This window comes from Calidris pugnax, unplaced genomic scaffold (assembly GCF_001431845.1).
Source record: "Calidris pugnax isolate Ruff unplaced genomic scaffold, ASM143184v1 scaffold20, whole genome shotgun sequence".
Classification (NCBI taxonomy): domain Eukaryota; kingdom Metazoa; phylum Chordata; class Aves; order Charadriiformes; family Scolopacidae; genus Calidris; species Calidris pugnax.
This window is the reverse complement of record NW_015094510.1, coordinates 25,407,854-25,412,752: the sequence shown is the minus strand read 5'-3', so window position 1 is coordinate 25,412,752 and position 4,899 is coordinate 25,407,854. Positions and strand designations below refer to the sequence as shown.

General features: G+C 40.0%; 1 long non-coding RNA gene across 1 annotated transcript in view; it reads right to left on the bottom strand.

The window, feature by feature from the left end:
* Positions 1-1,343: 1,343 nt before the first annotated feature.
* The window catches only part of LOC106902420, a 23,019-nt gene continuing 19,463 nt past the window's right edge, over positions 1,344-4,899 (bottom strand). The window contains exon 2 of the long non-coding RNA XR_001414494.1: positions 1,344-2,323. This is a non-coding gene — a long non-coding RNA (uncharacterized LOC106902420). The remainder of the gene's footprint in view (positions 2,324-4,899) is intronic.

The following is a 4,899-nucleotide window of genomic DNA, read 5'->3' as shown; positions in this document are numbered from 1 at the left end:
GGAGTCTGCTAAAAAGGAAGTTTTTCCTTCAAGTTAGGCATCTGAAGCCCTAATTTTGCACATAGATGTGAAATTTGACAATTGACTGCCATTAAAAAGAGGTAGGTATGATATCAATATTACAGTTGAAGTTCAGGTAAACCGCTTTAGCAAAAATCTTTGGGATCTGTGATTTTTTATAATTGACTGATAGTGGAATAAAAAAATTCCACTGGAGATCCTGAAATATCACTATGTAGTCTGACAGGAACTCAGTTTAACTGAGACTTGCATAAAAACCACAAACTGCATGGAACAAAATGAGCAGAATCGGTATGTAACTCACATGACAGGATATTTGTCATTTATGATCCTGGTGGAACAAAGCCCATCATTTAATAGTATCCAAAAATGTCGATATTGAAATGCAGAATTTTGAATTGTTGGCAGCATGAATAATGCTCACTGCAAGAAATCTGCTTTAACAGAAGAGACTGAGCCATTCACACGTGAAAGTCAAGTCTGTGTCAAGTCTCTTTGTGTCTCCCAACCCTGAAGTCTCATTTATTCAGTCCCCGCTGTCCCCCAACCCTGAAGTCTCATTTATTCAGTCCCCGCTGTCCCCCAACCCTGAAGTCTCATTTATTCAGTCCCCGCTGTCCCCCAACCCTGAAGTCTCATTTATTCAGTCCCCTCTGTCCAATGCACAGTCTCCAGCTTGAGTATCATCCCTGCAGCTCAATCTAAGACAATCCATACTTTCCAGCTCTTTTCCCTGGCAGTTCTGTAGTTTCATCTCTGGTCCAGTTTGAGCCCTTGCTGTGAACCAAGTTGACCAGCAGCCTAGATTAAGGCCAAGAGGCCTTAATGTCTTACTGGATTAGAGAAAATCTTGCTGCATGGATTTATTGTGCAATGTCTAAAACTCAGAGAGGTCCAGACGTACAAAATTTGCTTTAAAAGGACCTAGTTAACTGATCTAGCAGAAAAAGAGAGAGATCCAACCCCCCAAATTCTCTATCCCACAGCCACCTTGCAATAAAAATACCTAACTTTCACAAGTTTTCACAGAAATTACCCAGGAAGCGAGTGGAACAGACCCTGAAACAACAGTCAGCTGTTGCTAACAGCAACTTTCTAACACAATTCAAAGGCCACCGTCTTAACACACAGAGAAAAACAGAGGCTGTACATTATAGCTTTGCACATCCGTGGGGATTCTGCAGATTGCAAGGCTGAGGGGTGGAGGCCGTTGTCTTCATGCAGCCCACACACAGCAAGTAAGAACATTTCTAACGACAACTTAATACCCAAATAAGCATTTATCTCATAAGGTTTGTTTAGACACTGTTCACACAAGGAACTTGCTTTGCTGTTTATCTGTTAGCAAGATTATACATTCTTCCCAGTAAAACAATATGTTGAATTCAAAGTTAGACAACCGCAGGAAGAAAACTTCTCTTTCACTTGTTTTCAAAAAAATGCTACAGTGAATGTAGACTGAATGTAAATTGAAAGTCAGACTATAAAACCGTTACTCACAGGAGTGATGAATTTTTTCAAGCAGTTCTCACTAATTTCACAGACACCATTCATAAGTAAATGCAGCAGAATCTGGCACTTATGTATGATTTTGTAGCTTAAGAAATTAATTTCACCTCTAAAAGTACCAACTTTGTACAAACGCTAGGCAAGTTTCAGACTCAGCCTTTAACCTACTGACCATGGGGGTTTGAGCAAGAACTTGTCAGCCTAACAGAAAATTATTTCAGGAGTTAATTATTTTTTTTACCTGTTCTTATCCTCGATCTCCATTGTCTCTTTTTCTTTGATATCTTCCTGTTAAGAACATGAAGCAGATATTGGATTTATAAATTAGCAAATTATTTTTTAATCTTCACTGCCTGGTGGCTCATCATCTCTTCAGTGGACACTAAAAAGCCCAAGCATGTGAAAGTCAACTCACTGTTCACTCCATCCCTGAACTACCAAAGATGCCTGTGTGCCTCACCATCTGCTGCTTCTCCGGTTTTCTTTTAAAGCCACTTGCTTAATTGTTCGCAGAAGTTAATTCTCTTTTAATCAGGAACAGACTTAATAGGACAGGTCTCAGAAAGCAGGGAGGTCTTGTTCAGTTTAACTGAATTCAGGCTATGTTCTTGTGCAATTGATTTATATTTATCCTTTGCAGAAGAAGTGGAATTCTGGAAGCTGCTGTTTCTGCTTTGTCTTCCTTTTTCCTGGAAGCAGGCACAGTTGGAAGAGTATTTGTGAGGGCCAAAATCTGCCTTGTCTTCTCCCTCACACCTGCTAGAAGCCACTTCTTAACATCAGCTCAGGAGCTCTGGAAGAAGAGACACAAGAGAAAAGGAGTGGGTCATTAATACAAAACACAATTGAACTGAAAGGTATGGAAAAGTCATTTCCTCTGAGGGCATAGTTGCAGTTACTAGTATTAAGCGAGTCATGATACTAATTATAAACTGCCCTGTGCATTACAATACTTGTAAGCACATGGAGAACTGAAACAGAGCAGTGAGGTTTCCTGCTTCTCCTCCAGTACAGTATCATACTATCAGTACAACAACAAACACATATAGCTGTAAGTATGCTGAATAAATGGGCGAGTTTTCAATTTCTTCCCTTGCATCAGTATCTGCTTTAAAAAAAGGCTCTAGGATATATATTACAGCCTTGACATAAAATTACGGCATCAAAGAAAATAATAGGCTGGGCAGAACATCCATGGAGAAGGATTTTGCCCTTCCCTTGTATAGGGGAAGAGATTAACTAGCTTGCAATGATTTTCCATAGGGAGAATTCAAAGTCTTCCCAGCTAATCCCTACTCCCAGCTATATCAGTTAACAACTTCCCTATGCTGCATATACCTTCAGGAACTATTTCCTTCAAACTGACACACAGAATTCTTGTAGCACCACAATACTGTATAAGTGAGGGAAGGCACGTGCTGTCAAGCAGCAGAAAACGTTTCATTCAATATACATGTTATTACTCAAGGATGACACGATTGAGAGAGCTGGAGGGTGACAGTGGCATTCCATTCCTGTTCTGCATCTGTGCAAATGTAAATCCTTCTCTGAGCCTCTGACAGAGTTGGCAAGTCTTTTCATAATGTGCAGTTGCGTATATCCCTCTCCAAACAGCAAAGCAGAGACATTCTTTCCTGACCCAGAAAGGGAAACAACTGTGGCTAAATTGCAAAAGGCAAATTAGTTCACTATATTAGTATGATATTCACATACAAATGGTATGAAAGTAAGGAGGGTAGAATCTGTGGCTTGCATATTTTTTTCTTAATTATTTATTTAATTATTTTTAAATACTTATCAAAGTATATAGACTAAAGATGAATTCTGAATGTATGTTTACTGTGAAAAGCATCACAGCGAATTTAACTTAGCATGTGTTACTCAATGACATCAATATAATTTTTTCTTTCTACAGATGCTGAAATGTAAATCTAGCGTGTAATCCAAAGAAAAGTTCCACACTTAAGTCATCCTTAAGTAACACAGACATAAGCAAACAGTCATGCAACTCCAGCCTTATTTGCCCAGAAATGAATAATTCCAGAGAGAGTAAAACCAGTGCAGCCTTCCTGCATAACGGGTTGCAGTTGGGGGGGAGCACCAAGGAAAAGCATTTTGTCTACAGTGGAAGGCCAGGCTTAAGGGCATCTTGGCACTCACTCCATGGTGCAGCCATAGCTGGAAGACCAGGCCAGCTTATACCATTTCCCCTCATAAATCATTAGTAAAATCAGACACGAAAAATGTTTAAAGTTATTTCAGCAGCTTCAATTGTCTTGGGGAGGGAAAAAGAAAAAATAGGTTTATAATAGAAAGCTAATTATGACTTTAAGATACAGCCTCTCCATAATTAGTGAATGACACACTTTCTGAGACTGCATTCTATTTCTAGGCTTGGCCTTTCAAAGATTGCCCTTTATTATGTTGCTGTGGGGAAGCTTTTTAACTCATTGCAATTTTATGCATGATTTCGCACATAGGACTGTACATGACTTGCATGCTGAGAAGAGTCTAGCTAAATCCATTTTCTTAGTAGGTCAGTAATTGCTGTGTTTCTCCCAGGATGCTGAAAAGGCCTTTGATTCAAAAGAATTGGTATGTTACTTGCTCTTGGTACTGATACACCCTAGGAAAACAGTTATCTTCTAGGATTTTCGACAATGACACCTTGTCCAGAAAATGGATAGGTCCAAAGTACCTAAAAGTGGCCTAAAAATTATTAGTTCAATAAATAGTTTGCTTAGCAGATGATAAAGTAATATCCCAGCATGAAGTGACATGTCTACAGTAGCAAATCATTCTATTAGTCCTCGAAGGAGCTTGGTCTTGCCAGTATGGATGGGACCAAATGGTGTTGTCAGTTTGCTACCAGATCACATTACAGTCCTAGAAAGATTGTGACACGGTCATCTCTATGTTGTCTCCCATGGTAAGAAAGAGAGCCAACTTGGCTCTCAGATACCAGATACAGACTAACCCTGGCACACTAACTGCCTGACCTCACACTTCTTCAGTGCCTGATGTGGTCATACAGGTTACCTTATATGATATTGAGCTGCAGTGTCTGAGAACATACTTTCATTGAATTCATTGGTAAAGACACAACCATAGATCTCTCCTGGGGAAAAAACAGTTACAACAATTGCCTATGCAAATTTCCTACTGCAGGATTTATTAGTTTTTAAAAGGAAACATCTTTTGCTGGAAGATTTTATGTCTGTCTTTAATTGAATTGGGGGGGGGGGGGGGGGGGGGGGGCCCATTTGAAAAAAAGATTTTTTGTTTGTGATGTGCAGGAGCTCAGGCAGGGTCTGCTGCTCCTGAGGGGCGAGGGGAGCACATCGCCTCTGCAAGGCGAGGAATGGGGGG